Here is an 18,152-nt window from a genome sequence, read left to right as displayed (position 1 = left end):
AATTTAGGCTGTAGCCTGATGGTGGCTTTCATCACCATGTGGGACACGGCTTGTCCTTACCATCATGGTGTGCTTGCACAGTGGCCTACAAAATGATTCTTTGGAGAGGCAGCTGAAGGTGCAACTGGGACCTCAGTGTTACATCACTGCATAGGTGGTGAGAGCACTCTCAATGTTCTTTTCATACATGCTGAAATGAAATGTCTCAGCAGAAAATTCTTTCCAGTCTATTGAAATTTGATATGATAGAAGATATATTTTATGAGCACAGAAGTTGGGTGTGTCTGAAATTTTGTAATTTTGCTTATTTTAAATAATAAGCATTAAACAAGCAATCATTTGTGACCAGTGAAGATAGTGTAGATTTTTCAGTCATAGTAGCCAACCTGTTTTTCTGAACCTGCAATGTTGTCAATTTTCCTTTTGGTATTTTATGGACGAAATGTGAATTGAATTTAGTGATGTAAACACTATTCTAGGCTGTTTTTATCAGTTTTATCATACTTCGGGTTGTGCATAAGTAACAAATATGAATAAAATCTCACTTTTAAGCCTGTGTTTCTTTCCTTAGATTAGTAAGATTTTGCTGTTAATCTTTATTTTAACTTACCAATAACAGAAGTGAAAACGTAAGACTTCCAAATGCTGTCTCTGATCTCAAGGCATGATGTTCCTGGGATGAAGGATGAAGTCTACAAAACCAGATTCCCTTGAGGTACTGCTGCTCCTGCTAACATCCATACTTGGTTCTTTTGCAGCCTTGATTCAAGCTCCAAGTTCCTGGCTGGTCTAAGCAGGTATGAATTTTCCTACAGGTAGCTTTAGGGATTTTTTTTCCAGTGAAATGTATTAAATGCCAGCTTTGCTTCCAGAAGGAACAAGAAAGAAAATACAAGTTACATCAGCAAATCTTCTTGCCCACTTTTTTAATAAGAAGTTGCCTTTGTAGGTTTGTGATACCCAGCACAATACTTTAAAATACAAACCCATGTAGGCCTACTAGAAAAATACTTTAAATTTAATCTTTTCATTGTAATCAGATTAAAGCTGGGAGAGGCTTTTCATCCCACTGGGAAGAACTTAAATAAACCAATTGTGTAATTTAGTAGGTTAATTGTAAATGAAACAATTTGTTTATGCATTTTAGAGATGGTTGTTTCTTGGGAAAATAAATTAATCTTTATTCTGTTCAACTGAAAACCCCAATCCCTCTGGCTCTCAGTTCTTACTTCTCTCAAATTTCCCACTTTTTGATTTGAATTTAATTCAAATAATTTAGACCAGAATTCTTAGACACCAATTCTACAAAGAAACTGAATATGCAAGCTTGAGATTTTTTGGTTCAAAGGTCGTCTTAGTAAAGCATTTATAACTGCTTGTTGTAGCTCAGTTGGAGTTAGGACTGATGGTCACTCAGCATGCTGCTTCTACAGCTTTTGTGGTTGCCTTTGAATTTTAAAGAATTTTCATGGAACTAAACTGAACTGGATTTTTGGGTATTTGAGAATTCTCTTTACCAAGATGAATGGAGAAGAAAAACACCTTTATTGTAATAGGGGGTGCGTGGTGTTGAGAACAAGCTCCAAATTGAGCTCATTTGCAATTTGCAGATGGAGTTTGGAGGAAGGGAATGGTCTCCTTGGAACATTGGTGCTTGATGTATTTTTCAGCTATGTTCTCTCTCCTGTGCTGGTCACTGTTTTAATAATGAAGAGGTTATTCTTTTCCCCTTGAAACAACATACCTAAGGGTACAGCAAAGATGTAATTTCTAAAGATGTTTAAAATCTCACTGTGAACTGAACTGAGTGTAAACCTGATAATAATGAAGACTTCATTAGAATCCTATGGCTGGAAGCTGAAGTTGTACAAATTAAATTTTGAGCTGAGGTATTAGTTCCTAGCCAAGAAGTAAAATAAATATTAGAACAGCTTATCCAGAGACTGTTTTTTACAGTGAATTTTCTTTAAGGTGATTTTACACATTTTTTCCTTCTGAAAAACCACAGAGAAATTCAGCCTGCTGTAGTCTGCTTTGGGAAAAAGTGCTTGCCCTGTGGGGGTGTGGATTTTTGCTTCTGAGTCTGAAGCATTCCTGCTAAGAGTGAGTCCATACATACATGAGCTCAAGTCCAAGAGTTTTCAGCAAATTGAGGCAGATCTGCATTCAAGTACTACAACACTGAAGGTGATACATAGGGAATAAAAATAAATTAGGATCCCTGCTAGAATCCCTCAGGCCCTGGTGTCTGCTGCAGAACAGTCATGAGAGACTTGAGCTTATCAGTGAACGCCGTTCCCAGTTTCCTTGGACTTTAAAAGAAGTTAGGTTACTCCAGAAAGACTGTGGGTTCCCAATTGCCCATCTGTTGTTTAAAAGATGAAGAGAAAGAACCCTAAGAAAAAGAAGTCCTTCAGGTATAAAGCAGGGAGATAAAATTTCACATCTTGCTTTCTCTACTAACAGGCAAAGGATCTCTTTTTATGTCCTGTCAAGTCTGTGTAGGTTTCTCTGGAGCAATGTGTTCTCATCTGTGGGTGACATAGATGTGCACTGCTACAAGAGGAAAGTACTCTCAGGTTTGTGCTGGGCTGAGCTTTTCTGCTACATAAGAAGACAAGTTGCCCCTAAGAATCTTAGCTAAATATAGTAGTCTCTTGGAGATTATTCCTACTGCTGCAGATAAATAGAGAACTTCTTATCTGATTAGCCAGAGTAGGGTGGAGTTCTGTGCTTTTCTCTTGTCAAGGGGTTATGTGCAGAGTGATTTAGAGATTAGAGCTGAGGGCCACTGTTCTGAGATGTCTCAGCAGCTTGTCTTAAGCTGTTGCCTTTCTGAGTCACTTGGCATTTCAGTGGCTCTGTGCTGTGGCACCACGTGAAAACTGCTCTGTTCAGCAGTCACTTGTTGCCAGTCAGGTGCAGAGTAAAGGAGGGAAGAGGGGCCTGGGAATCTGCCTGAGTTACCCTAATGCCAGTTAATACTGGACAGCCTGTCCTCTCTGTCTGGGGCAGCAACTCTAAACATAAGTCCTGCCAACTACACTGAAGGTGGTGGCAGAACTCATCTAGTTCTTCTCTTCCTGGAAATCAGGTGCTCTCTTCCTATCTGCCAGTGCTGATGAAAATTTTAGTCAAGTTTTCCTGAGTCATCCTGCTGTTAATGTTTGATTTCTCTGCTGAGTTTAACTTTCTAGTCTCTTACCAGTCACTTTCTCTACTTTCTGAGCAGCCCATGCCCACCATGTCCTGTCACCTTCACAAACTGGATGCAGTCACCAGCCGTGGTGGCAGTGCTTTTGCTCTCCTGAACTCCACAGCCCAGCATGGGCTGTCACTTGCAGCCTGTCCCTCTGCCTCCTCTTCTCATGAGTCTCCTGCTATTTAGTAGATGGTTTGCATGTTACCAGCCAAGGATATTCCCCTTCCCTGTTTCAGAAGAGCCTGGGGTTTGGTTGGTTGGCCATGGTGTCTTTCCCTTGGGTAGATCCTTGTTTTGTGAGTGTGCTGGTACCAGTTAAAAGGGGTGCAGATTTAGGGCACAGGGCTTTTCCTCTACATGGAGGAGGATGATGGTAGTAGGATTGTTTATCATAGAGTCACACTTTATCACTAAGCTAAGCCTTTCTAAAGTTGCTGCTTATCCCAACCATGTGAGGCCTTACCTTAGCCTCACTTGAGACACTCTTCCATGCTTGTTTGTATTCATTTTCTCTGGTCTGGTTTTGGGCACCACAGCTATACCTGTGGTGCCTTAGGTTTTAGCTTTTATATTTTTCATATTCTGTACTGCTTTAGTGTGTAGTTATGAGCTTCATATTAAGGGATGGTAAGCTCTCTTCACAGAGTAGGTAGACAAAACAATTCCTCTTCTAGCCTGGGACCAAGGACAATGGATCAAAATCTCAGGCCCAAGAGCATAAACCATGTGAACTGAAGAAAGAAAGGCAAGAAGGATGGGACTTCATAACCTGAAGCTATAATTGGACATTTTGCTAATGGATTAGAACTTAGAAAAGTAAGAGATTCTGTGACTTGTCATCCATTTTGTGACTGTTTTGGGTTCATCTTGGGTGTAACCTTGGCTGGGCTCTTTTACTGCTCATGGTGTATGCATTGAGGCCTTTTAAAAAATACCTACTTTATGCTTTTGCTCCATCTAGCCTCAGCTTTAGGTCAGCCTTTGCAAGGCATCACCTACAGTGGTTTGTTTTCCTGTTCTGTTTGTGTTTCATTCCAAATTTAGTATGCTTCCTAAAACTCTTCTTAGGTTGCCTTCACACAGCTGGGTACACTGCTTATGGTTGCCATTATGTTGTAGTCATTATTTCTGTCTTTGAGGAAGAAGGATTTTTGTTTGCTTCATATGCTCAGAATGACAACCAAAGTAATGCTTTCAAGGATGGCTGTTAAAGTTTCCCCACAAATTTATTTCTACATAATTTGTATTTATGGTGCATTTTGCTGTAACAAAGGTTTAGGAGCTTTGCTTACAGCAGATGGTAAAGTTTTTGTATTGCTGTGAAGAACTTTCTTATAGGTTCATCGGAATATTTAATCTGACTGTGTTGAGACTGTTAAGATGTATAATGTATGCAGTTCTGTGCTGCAGTGTGAGCTTGATTAGTTATAAATGTCTGCAGTTCCTTGGGGCATTTGGGGTTTACCTTAAAATACCTGGATCCTGCTGGCTCACTGCTCCTCCCAGTACCAGTCACTGATTTGGCATAAGTGATGCAAAGCACCACTGTGACATTTCACAAATGTTTACAGAAAGATAAGCAAGATTGCTGCCTTGTACTGATACCTTGAGAGGCTACCTAGAACAGAGGCTAGACAGAGTTAAAGGAATAAAGTAGGGATTTATTAAAAGGCCTTCAAAGGATACACCTTGGGCACTACAAGAGCCTGGCCGAGACTACACCCAGGATGGACCCAAAGTCATGAGTCTTCACATTTTTATAAGTTTTGGTCCATTTACATATTGGGGTTCATTGTCCAATTACAACTTTGGGTCATGAAGTCGCATCCTCCCAGATTGCTCTCCTCAGTTTGCTGTTGTTTATACCTTTTGGGCCTGAAACTGCAACGGTGTCCTTGGTTCTTGGGCTGGAAAAGGATTGTTTTGTCAACTAAATTGTGAGGAGAACTTGCTAACACTTTATATGAAGTTCATAGTCACACACTAAGGCAGTACAGAATCTAAAAAATATGAAAGCTAAAACTTAAGGCATCAGTACCCAACAGACAGCCATCAGCCAAGTGCTTACCTGAAAGAGTATCCCATTTTTGATCATTTTCTGTACTCTCTTCAAAAATGCCAGGGACTGTCATGACAACCAATGCTTTTATAGTTTTTTAAGAGCCATCTTTATTCTATAAGTTGACATGGTCTGCTTGGAAAACTGAATTTAGGTCTACCACAGGCTTTTAAGTAAAGGACGCTCCATCCTTCTCCCGTGGTGCCCCTCCTGTCCTATATTATTTGCTTTGTTTCTAGAATTTATGTGAATAATTTATATGGCTTGATAGATTTACTTCATACTTTACTGAAAGCATAATAAATCCTTACTTTAGGGATTTTCAAACCTAGTTAAAATACACCAAATGGTGAGGCAGCTGCCAACAGCTAGAATTATTTGAGAGGAGATGTGGGAGTTGTCTATAACATTGCTGCTTATTTACTGTTTTAGCCAAGTAAAAGCATTTAAGCATGGATGCCTCACTTACTTGGGGAGAATAACAGCGCATATCTGTGGCATTCTTCTGTCTCTTAAATGAGAGGTAGAAAAATAAAGATTTTTACAACAGAGATGGGGAAGAAGAAAAAGGTCCGGAATTTTTTTCTGTTCTAAACAATAGGAGAAAGTGCTTTGGTGAAATTTGTGTTTGCTTTATCTCCATACAGAAGCCTCCAAATGGTGAGGCTACATTTTAACCTTTTCCCTGAAGATCACCTTCCCTATTTTATTCTCCTCACCTTATCAGCTGCCGTATGCAATGACCTTTCTCTTCGATTCAGCCATCTGCCTGCCTCAGCTTTTATTTCCTTCACTGATCAGATGAGACATGAGGGTACAAATGGCACTGGCAGCGCTGCTGGCCTCGGTAACTCATTAGGATGAATAGACTTAGGCTGACATTTTAAATAGTAAATAGGTCTTTTTTAAAATTCATGAATACAAAAATTGCTTAAGTAGTCTAGTGAACTGGTAATGTGTTCTGCTCAGAAAGCAAAACATACTATACTCAGGGTGGTAGGATATATTAAAAAAAGGTGTGGATAAAGCACAGCTCTAAAGTCCTGCTCTGTTTTAAGGCTTCCAGATGTGAGCTTTGCACAATTGCTGCAATTACCAGCCTGCTGCAGGTATTGCTTCTTTCAGGGTTTGGGCTGCAACCATTTATTCTCACCCAACTGCTTGAATGCTAACAGGGGAATCAGTGCTGTAGAAAGGATGCAGAAAAATGTTGCCTTAGGAAGCATATATGGAATGAAATGGAGAGCTAGTGGGATGGAAAGAACAAATTTCCCTCTGAGAACGTCAGTGATCTTGGCAGGACAGAACTGAAGATACAGCAGGCACCATTAATTTCTTAGCATGGTATTAAAGAAAATAAAGTAGAGCTTCAAAGTTCCAGGTCTTGCAATCCACAGCATGGGGACTGTCTCATCTCATCAGTCTTAATTCCTGAAGCTGCAGCCTAGACAGCCCTGATGTCAGCTGGCCAGTGAGATCGTGCCCAGGTGACTCGGAGTGGGGCTCAAAGGGAGCCAGTCTATAGACCAGGGCACGGCAGGTGCTGGGCTTCAGGTTCTGCTTCCTGCAAACTAAATGCCTGGAGCTGTAGTGAGAGCCGGTCTTGTACCTGCCTGCATCAGGCAGGAATCGGATTCACGTGCTGTTCCATGATGGAAATTACAGCATGGAGAGATGGAGTGAGCAGATTTGCTTCCAAAGTGCTTCTGATCCAAGCTAAAGCACTGGTGTGGTCTCCAGTGCCTGTGCTGTGTGTGACTGCCAAACAGCCCATTCTCGTGGCCCTTCACCCTTCCTTGCCACCGCTCCCTGGCTCCCGGTCGCTGCTGTTGCCATCCTTCAACATCATCTGTTGCTCAGCCTTGGAGAGGCAAACACCCCTATCTTTGTGCTGAATGTCTGGCAAAGTGTTGGCAGTAGCTGAGGAAGCCTTGCTAATGAGCGGGTGTTGCTGAAAGCAGCGTGGTGCAGCACCTCTCCCACGCAGCCTGAGCAGCAGCCGAAACAGCCGCCTTCTCTGGAGCTCATCCTGGCACACGAGCCAAGTAGGATTTACTAGATAGTAAAAATCTGTTGGCTGGTAATTACACTTTAGTGTTTGATTTACATACAAAGCCAGGTAATGCAGAAAGCGTGAAAATGTTTCAAAATGCTCATTCATCAGTTGCGAATTCCCTGCCCAACGAGAGGCTTTTTTTACCCAAGGGAGGAGTCTGGCACTTGGCTCCTGCAACGCTGCAGTGGTGGCGGGGGAGCTGCAGGAGGGCCCTTGCAGCTTTTGGATCTAACCTACTCAATAGCTGGGAAAACACTACGTTTGAGCTTCCTGCAATTCTTTGTGTCACTTTGAATGGGAAAGGTCATGCCAGGAGCAACCTTCCATTATGGACTGCACTAGGTTTCTCTCCTCATCTTGTACCCAAAGCCTTAAAATCCTGTGACAGGAAAATGAAGTGCTGCTGAAAGATTTCTGTGCCCTGCAGACCCGCCAGGTAAGAGGGACCGTCTTTCTGTAGCAAGAGACTGACCTCCAGTGGACAAACGGGGCAATCATAAGAGCTTGTTCTAATTAAAATTTAGCTGTATGAAGACGGAGAGAAGATAAAGTTCAAATTAGAGAGAGAGAGATGTTCCTCTCCCAGTTATCGAGTGGTAGTGTGGTAAAAGTGGATGTACAGAAAAATCTCTGTGCATGTGCAACTGTGCTGACTGCTGGAGACTCAGAGTCTCAGTCCTTGACAAACTTGGAACAAAGTGCTCTGAAATGTAAAACTGCCATGAAGCTAAAAGCACTGAAGCGACAAGGTCTGACAGCTGAGGAACTTACTGCACCTTGGCTGAGCTCCCACCTGTAAATGACCTCACAAGTCACCGGAGCATGCCCTGGTTGTGAGGTGATAAAGAGGAGGCCTCCAAGGAAGTTGGGAGATGGGTATGAATTGCTTAATGTTGGATGTTTAAAACTTTTCATTCCCAGAATCACAGGGAGCTTGAGGTGAGAAGGAATCTCTGGAGGTCATGTGCTCCAGAGTCCTGCTGAAGGAGGATGACCTAGAGCTGTTTGCCCAGGACCATGTCCAGATGGCTTTTGATTATCTCCAAGGAATGAGACTCCACAGCATCTCTGGGTAACCTGTGCTAGTGCCCAGTCAGGGTCACAGTGAAAGAGCATTTCCTGATGTTCAAAATGTTCCTCTTGTGTGTCATTTTGTGCCCATTGCTTTCAGCTGTGTGCTGCAGCTCTACAGAGGCTGCCCATCAATGCTTAATAACTGTGTTGCTGTAAATGCAATGCTTGGGTTAAAAATCGTGAGTCTCTCTTTTTACAGGGAAAATGATGTGTGATTAGAAATGGATGTGCTGTTCACTAAAAAATCACTAAAGAAAAAGTTAGTTGCACAGCAAGTTTTATCATCAGACTTCCAATGGCTGGAGCTGAGCCTAATACAAAAGTAGAAAACCTTGATTATTCTCCAGCTTTGCTTGGGTAAAGTGCTTTGAATTTCACCACACAGCAAGGCTTTCTAAAGCCTATCAGCAGCCTAATGAGAAATAATCTGAGGGTCTTGCTAGTTTGTTTTTCAAGGAAGTGAGAGTTGTGTGGTAAGGTTGTTTTTCAAGGAGGTGAGAGTTTTGTGGCTGCCTTTTAGAAAAGGACTGGAGGGTCAGAACGGGATTTTGGCAGACTTAAGTTTCCCCACATTCTGTTATGTGCAAGCATAGGCTGGATGGAGAGGTGATTTGAAACCCATCTCCTAGTCAGGAAGGAAAGTATGTTTAGCAACAAGAGCTAATGCTGTTTCCTTAGACTCCAGTGCTGCTCCTTTGTGTGGTGGAAGCCACTCTTAGTAGAAAGCCTTTCCACTGCTCTTTCATAGGATCACAGGGTAGTTCAGGCAGGAGGATGCCTCAAGAGCTCTCCTGTGCAGTGTCCTGCTTGCAGCAGGGTCAAACCAAACTGCTCCATGCTTGATGTGGCCTCCGATGCCTACAGTAACATTTGGTTTTTTCCTCCCAGTGTGTGACAAGGACATTCATGGTGGGATGAAGCTTTCCCCTGCCAAATGATTGAGACCACAGTCTCAGTTGCTCTGAGGAGGAGAAAAGAAATGCATCCTGGTCACTAGGGACAAGCATATAGGAAACACCTTGCTGTGGCATGGGGAGAGCTGTTGGCAGTGCCCACGTTCCCTGCTCCCCATGTGCATGTTAGGGGAGAAGCTGGTTGGGGGGCTGTGTGGGAGACCTTACCATGCAAATGCTGCTGCTTTATTTTCCCTCTTCTGGAAGTTCTCCAAATATCTGAAGGATTTGAGTAGTTGGTAGTTGGAAGACTTTGCCGTCTTCCCCTGTCCTCAAGTGAATAGAAAGGGAGTAATTATTCCCCTAGGACAATGATGGTAAGTGATGCTATTTGCAGCGCTGCTTTGTACACCTGTCATCTCACAAGAAATACATCCCAAATTTCCTTATAGTGTTTAATGATGTGCCTGTAGATGTGAGTGTTAATGGGCAAAGGCCTTACCAGATTTCACTGTGTGGTAGAAAGAAGAAAGAACTGGGTGTCCACTGGCTATTGCCTGGAACTTGCCTGTTGGTATGAGAATTGATCAACGCTTGAATGACAACTAATCTATATTGTAAAGTATATTATACAATCTTTAATTTACATAGAGATGAAGTCTGCTTATAGGGAGTGGAAATCAATAAGGGCTTTTATATCATCCGCTGGGTAGAATATTAAGTCTGAAATTCCATAATATCTAAACTGCATCAAGAGATTACAAGTCAATAGTACTAATAGCATAAAAGGTTTTATCATTTATCCTCTCTTAATAAATTTGATATATCTGCTGTTTCCAGATGAGGTTTTTTGTTCTTTTGGCATGAGAAATATGTTGCAGGCTTCGTCATTTTATTGCTCTTTGAGGTTATGGCCAGAAGCTTGCAATGCAGGTGGTGTATAAACACAGAAAGAAAAGGTGGTCCCTGCAGTCTAATCTGAATTTGAGGGGTAGCTGGTGGGCAGCCACATTATCTGAACAGCAACCTTGACTTTTTCCTGATTCAAAGCCTGCCCATTTGCTATGGACCAAGCTGTACTCAATTAATGCTATACTGATACCAAACAGGGAGTGGATTCAGATTAAACCCAAAGAACCTATTGCCAGTGCATTCCTACAGCAATGGTGTGATTCCCAGTCCAGCATCCATCTCTGCTGTGTCTTGGAAAGGCATTGCTGCCACTTGATATTTTTTTGTTCTTTCCTTTGAGCTGACTGGAGCCGTATAACAATCTGCTTCAGCCATTCTGAAGGCTCTATTTTGCTATAATTTGCTTTGACTCTGAATAGATGGGAGAAGTGAGAGTGAAAGAAAACATTTCAGCCAGAACAATGTCTCTTTTCAAAGGCATGTCACAACAGGAAATACAATTTAAATTGACTGAATGGCCATGGTTGGTACATAAAACCTTGTGCTGTGATTCACAGTAGCAGAGCACAGTGAACATGATGTGCTGGACTATTGATACTCCCTGGCTGTGTCTCTGCAGTTTCTCCAAGTTGTGCTATTTTTCTTTCACCCCCTTCACCCCCCCTGCAAATGCTCTCTCTTCTTCTGTATGATGAATACATACATTTGCCCAAGATTATTCAGGTTCTTTACATCACCTCTTCTCCTCTGGTTTTAATCAGCTTGCACAACCAAGCTGTCTTAATTTTTCTTTGCTTACAAAGGTGCAAGTAGAACCAGCAGGTGCACAAGGACTGAAGTAGGGGGAGGAGGATGACAAAATTGTGAGAGTGGGAGGAAAATAGGTGGCTTTTCAGATGGGCTGATTTAATAGTGTGAAAAATTACCTTTTCCAGAGAACATGTAATGACTTCCAAGTAGTTTACTCAAAACTGTGACTTTTTTAGACTGAGGTTTTTCTCATAATTTCTGGGGGATTAGAAATTAAAGATCTGAGACTATTTGATTAATAACCATCTGTTGTAATGCAGCTGCTTTTCTGTGCAGCAAAACCAGGTTCAGACAGACAATTTTTTTTCTGTAAACTGTCTCTACTACAGCATTTAAAGCCTGTGTCTACTATGCATTCCTTATTTCCCATGCTGTCATGAGGAATTAATTTGAATTCTTTGGTTGTGCCCTATCTAGGCAAAAAAATATGGAAGAAAACTTCAGATACTGCAAGTTTTATTAAACATATTGATGTTTTCTAGGAAAGAGAGCAGATTCTGAATTATTTCTTTCAAGGTAATTAACGTGGCTTATAAATAATTCTGTTGAAATGCCTAGAGTTTGTGAATTGTTCACAATTAATATTTTCCTATCTCTGTAGCTCTCTAGCCAAAACGAATTCCAGGTCTGGCATTCTGATTTGTGTTTGCATTTCAGCTCTGCCAGATGACTGCTGTTTCTTTAAGTGAGCCAGACTAAAAAAGCCACATGTGAACAGGTGGCAAGAAATAGAGCAGACAGGATTCTTCTCATCATTCTGTTCCTAGATTGCCTCCTCAGCAGTGAATCTCTTTTAGGATTCGATGTAGCAACATACATATTTTTTCTGGCCCACTAGTATTTTTAATAATTCCAGGCCAGTTTAAGAGTGGACCTGAGGTAAAACTTATTAAGTGAAATTTCAAATTTTGCTTGTAAGGATTGAAGGCTGGAAGCTTCAGCCATGGAAGCATAGCTGGGACAAAAGCAAAGTCAAGAGAAATCTGCAATGGTTCAATGTAATCTGTACTGTTATAGCAGAGATCTGAAAAGCTGTTAGCATCCACTGAGAAGGTGACAATTCCTGAAAGATTGGATTTATTTCATACTTTATGGAAGTGTTGGTGATTATCTTCATCTGGGTACCCGTGAGCGTTGCTGTATTACTAACTTATGGTATGGGGCACGGTGTTGCAAAGATGTCTGGTCTCTGAAAGCAGATGGTTTGTTATGATACTGCTGATGCAAATTATGCAATGAAGCCAAAAAAGTGACTCAGCACTGGATCTGGTATGAGTTACTGCTCTTGGTAGCAGGTCTGGCACAGATTGACAACAAAGGGACCTGGAAACAGAACTGCTGCCTCCCTGTGGTGCCATTTGAAGAGGAGATGGGCATTCCAGAGCTGTATTTGCTGTCCAGATATTCCAGGCACACGCAGAGGGCATAGATCATACAACTGCCATAAATTTCTTATCACTGTGTGTTGGAAAGGTGCTTAGGGTTCAATTTGCTGTCCGTGTGCCACCTAGTTGTGATGCTCTCTGTGTCTGCACTGACCTTAGACAGCCCAGGCCTACTGCATGTTCAGCATTTTCCCTTTTCATTAATTTTTAACCAGTCCTGTAGACTTCCCAGGTGTTCTTTCAGCTGTTGACTCTGGCTGTGCCACAGCTGCTGCTGTGAAGCCTCTCAGTGTGATCCTCTGTGCTGCTCACTTCAGGCAGAGGAAGAACAAGACTCAAGAATGGCCTGTGAAATGCAAATTACTCTGCCAGGTAGGAGAGCAAAAGCAAAGCAAATGAGGGTGTCGTCTAATTAAATGTAATGACAAGGAGGCCAAAGAGCATCCCCTGCTAATTCCTGAACTACTTTGGCAGGAGGCAGAGAGGAAGCGGAAAGGGAGAAGAGAATACCTGCTAGAATGGGGCAGGGAAAAAAAATAACAGGACAAAAAGGGAGGTGGCATTGCAGCTTGTCCTGCATGTCCCCCTGGGCTTTGGTCAGGGCCCCTCTGCCCTGCTGCTCACACCAGGGCTGCCTTGCAGCAGCTTCGGGATCCTTTGCCTCCTGGGGCTTGGCTTCTCCTCGGCAGAGCATTACACAAGCAGTCTCTCATTGGTAGGCAAATCTTTTGGATGACATAGCACTGTTACTAGCTCTTCTGGTTTTAACCTGTTCCTAATGCTTGCAGGAATATGCATGGACCTAAGAAAATTTTAGTAATGTGGTTTCTGTAATTCCATTTTATTGGTTATAGAGAGCTGAGGGAAAGCCCTGCTGCCCTGGGAGTTGTACTCATAAAGACAAAACTTCTTCCTTCGTTTATTTCAGTTTCTTTGTCTTTCAAGTGAGAATGTGCTCTGGTGCACCTCAGATCAACTTCTTGGCAGGGCTCATGCACGATTTTGTGGTGTAGCAGAGGTAAGGGGCAGGTACCCTGCACAGCTGGTGTGCAGCTCTGCTGGGCTGTGTAAACTCCACTTCATTTTGTTGCTCAGACCCCACTTGGGAAAACACCAATGCCAAGCAGGTTCCCCCAGGAACTCTCCTCAGCTGCTCCTTCTCCTGTCAGAGAGCAGAATGGTGATGGACAGGCCTTACCTTATGGATGGGTGTAAATGTGTGACACTATTATTTTTGGTACATCTGGAGCTTCATAATCTCTCTGTTGTTTAGTCTCCATTGTGGAATACAGTCCATGTGGAAGGGATTCTCCACACACCTTCATTTCCACAAGTGTTCAGGGAATGATGTGAGCATGTGTCCCCCAAGTCTCACTTCTACACCATCCTGAGAACTTCCCTTCTACCCAAAGCTAAGAGGTTTGGTGTCCTTTGGTGGTCAGTAGAGTAACCCAGGTCAGAGGGCCCAGGTTTATATGGCAAGGAGGGACTTTTTTTTTTTTTACCCTGTTCTGTGTGGGTATGTTTTTTCCCCCCTTATATGGAAAATTAGGAAATAATGCTTTTCTTTTAAGGTGAAACCTGACACAGTTTATAACCCACATTCTCCTAAAGACAAGCCTTCCCCTATCCTCCTTCATCCTCAGGTTAAGTGAGGACTCTCCCTGGCAACCTCACACCCTTCAAGGCTGAGCTGCTGAGGATTTGTAGGGCACCTTCTGCTCTGTTTCAGAGTGGGCTCCCTGAATGTCACTCAGGAGTTAGTACTAACTCAGGGTTTTTAGTGACCAACTGCAAATGAACTGGGGACGTGTTTCTCTCTCTGGCTGATGGAGATGCAAGCTGCCAGGTGAGCAGGTTTTGGCTGGGCAGGATGGTGGTGGGCCCATTGTAATTGCTCCAGATGGCTGATATGGAGACTTCCATCAGATATTTTTTGAGTATGAACGTATCTTAAACATTCATGCAATAGAAGTCAGGAAAAAGTTCCTGTTGCAGATTCAAGACTTTCAATGAATCTTTTCAACAGGACCAAAGCCTAAAAGCAGCTTGACCAGGATTCCTAGCAAGGGGTTTTTACAAGTGGCTGGGACACTGACAAACAAGCTGTTACTTCACTTACTCAGGTGGTTTGGTCCACTGTAAAGACAGAGCAGGGAACAGGCATCTATAAACTGTGGATGTGTAGTACTTTATTCTGTTATAGCAGCAAAATTGTATTATATCTAGAGAGATAATACCAGACATAATCATATGGAAAATAGTATTAAGGAATATATATAAATTTAGCAATGCACCAGCTGCCATAGAAAATGTTCATGTCATAATCATTAGTACTTGATTAGCAATGCTGGCAGAGGCAGAATTTTTTCCTTCCTTTTTTTTTCCCCTTGTGACTTCAGCATTGATAGTCCTGGAGACTGGAAGGCTCACTCCATCCAGAAATTGTGCAAGCTTTTCCTTGTACCTCACTCCTATGGAGGACAGGATGTCTTTAGGTTAATTTTGTGTTCTTGGTCCTTTTCCAGTCTGTAAATAAGAGTCAAACATCAAAGGAATAACAGATCAGTCACCACCAACTAGACTGATACCCTCAAATTATTTCAAGTAGATAAATCATAGTGAACTCATAATTGTGATTGATAGTCATATTTTTTAATTTGCATTAAACAGAGGTTATCCATGGTTCTGAGGTGAGGACCAAGGTATGTTGTGCCAGGTACCCTGCAGACACAAGCTTCTGCTTTAACTCTTCCAGATGATATGGCCCTGCAGACTTGTATTGTGCCTACAACTTGGGCTGGAGTTGAGTGACTGTGAGCTGTTTGGTTTGACAAAGAACATGTTTTAATGGTATTAGGAAATTTTTTCCCACTCAGAATCCAAATGCTAATGCTGCCTCATGCTGTAACTTGATCTTTCTGTTGTTCTGGTTTATCTGTTGAGTAGACTGACACACAAGTGTTAACTTTTCCTTTTAAATACTGCCTCTGATATGACATCAATCCACTGTGGGCCAGTTAAGATCTTGGTATAATTTTAACCTCTTAACACCCAAATGCAGCACAACATGATTTGTTGAGAAGTCAATTTGTTGGGCAGAAGTCAATTTGTTGAGCAGTCTGACCTCTGTTACCTTGATGACAATTTAGGTATTATAGAGCCTTTGGAGGTTAAAGGACAGATGTCTGTATGTTTTACATAAATGTCAGAGCTTTCCATCAGGTCCTCTCTAGTGATTTTATCTGCTAAATTTGATTTTATATCAAAACTTAGGCATCAACATTAAAATCCTTTCCTCCAGGCTGGTCCAAGCTGTGTCCCTCTCAGCTGCCCTGCTGGCTTCCAACCTTTTTTTGTCTCGCAGTAATCTAAATACCATCTCTATACCTCACCAGCTACCCGGACTTCTCTTTCTCCTGATGCTGAAACAGAGGGAAAGCAGAGCTATCAAAAAGTTTCTGCTTCCTGAATTCTTTTACAATGCTCACTGTAGATAAGATGAGCTCTCACATAACACCAGCTCATTACCCCACTTATTTCTGGAACATCGTATCCCAGCTGTGATGCTGTACACTCAACAGCAACATCCTGCTCTTCCACTTACACATTTGCTCTGCTTTTACCATCAGTAACAAACCCATAATCTCTCCTGGGCAGGATTTTGTTTCGAGTTCTGGTTCTCACAGTCAGCTGCTACAACACAGGGGCAATTACAGTGCTTGATAACTGCTGCCAGGTGGTTTTTAGATGGAGTTTTAAGGACTGCTTTTGACTCGGAAAGCTGCAAATGGCCTGTGACCTTTCTGCAGGAAATTGTACCTGTGCTGCAGTTGAACCAGTGGATGCTGGTTGCAAAATATCTCTAGGGCTCCAGCTTCACCAGGAAAGAAAAGCATCTGGTAAAATCCTCTTGGAAGCGAGGCTTTTAATAACTTTTAATGGGTCAAATAAATCTTAGGCCTCATAGGTTCTAACCTGATGCACTGCCCAGAACCTCTCAATTGCTGTCTCTCCCCTTGGGTTTTCCCTGGCTCAGACTGGAGGCATGTCTGCAGTGTGCAAGGGGAGGCACAGTGCCCAAAGCTGTACGGAATCTGTGAAGTATCCCTATCTCTCCCCTGCCCCATTACTGGAAGCCTTTCAAATTGCCATCTCTTTTTTTACACTGTTATTTGCTTCTGCATCAGCAGAAGGCTGATGCCAGCCTGTTTTACACTCTAAGATTGAAACAAAGCAATATTATGTTAAGCTTTACAACTGCTGTGTGGTGGAGCACTCTTCCAGATGATATAAGCTATGGAGAGGGAGACATACAGGTGGTGTAATGTGATGCAGCCTAGTTAAGGAGTGGAAATTGTTCCGAACTTTTAAATAAATGTTAAATTAACTGTAATAATTTCTTTTATACATTAATCCCACAAATGCACAGTGACAGAGAGAACTGGTCTAATCTGCCACATTCTCACAGCAAACACTTAGGGAAGCAAGAAGGAAGAGCAGCAGATATTTGTGTTTGCCACACACTTGATATGACCTCTTTGTGCTCAAGTTGCCATCTGTTGTGAAGCACTTTATGGGTGTTTGTCAAGCCTTCTGTATCTTTCAAAACAATATTGCTACTTTATCATAAAAGGTCTGAATTATTCTATACATGGCCATACCTTTCCAGGAACACTGACATCTTTACACTGTACTCATCTGCTCCTCAGGATTTTTGCTGCTGATTTCCACCATGGGGGCTGGAACCCTGCTGACTTTTGTCTCTGAACAGCTTTCCAATAGGAAACGCTCTCCACAGCGATGTAATATCATGCAAGCTATTCACAGGGGAAACTTTACCTACGGCTTCAATGCAGCTGTGTCTGATGTTAAATATGGAATCCAGTGATATTTTGACACAAGGGGAAGACCTGTGCTCAGGGAAGTCCTTTTATCATATGATTAAGCTGTCATTTAAATGATGTAAAAAATAGCTTCTAAGCAGAGGAAAAAGGAACAGTCTTTTTGCAAATGACTGCTGAAGGTGAGGTGATTGAAAGGGACATGGAGCAGCATTTTGTTCTGTTTTTAACTTGTCTTTAATGAAACACTGTATCATTCTGTGAAGCAGAGGAAATTATGGAGATTCTGCTGTTTAGATCTCTGGAGACAAATGTCTGTGATCAACGACTGCTCACTAAAACAGCCTCTACAAGAATCAAGGAGAAGCAGAAAAACACTGAAGAAGCACTGAAGGGAAACTACTGAACTCTGAGGAATGCGTTATCTCATCTCTGAAGAAGAATACAACATTCCTGGGTAAGGCAAGGAAATACATTGAACTGATGTGAGCTGGAAGCCAACAAGCTGTTGTGGGTCTGCAGTGCACACACTCCTACAGCACAGCCTCAGTGCATGTCCACAGGGCAGGGCTGGTGTCTATCAGCACCCAGCCAGCCAGCTGAATTTTAGAGAGAAGATGCACCATGGATGACTGAGCAGCAAACATATCCTGGGCCAGGTAAATGTCTGTTCCTACACCTGCTCACAACCTGGGATCACGAGGGAAGGAAATCAGCCTCCCTGAGCACTGCCTGTTGCTCTTTGTCCCTCATGCCCACCTCCCCAGACCCCAGGGATGTGGTGACCACAGCAGCAGCAAACAGCACACCAAGGAGAACACTCTCTTGGCTGCCCCTTCTGCCAGCAGAAACACCTGATTTTAGCAAAGGCAGGTGGCTGCTGCTGCTGCTGCTCCTGGGGAAGGGGGCGGCTTCTG

The sequence above is a fragment of the Fringilla coelebs genome (genome assembly GCF_963513975.1).
Source record: "Fringilla coelebs genome assembly, chromosome: 2".
NCBI lineage: Eukaryota > Metazoa > Chordata > Aves > Passeriformes > Fringillidae > Fringilla > Fringilla coelebs.
The sequence above is the reverse complement of the archived record's forward strand: the minus strand, read 5'-3'. Positions refer to the sequence as shown.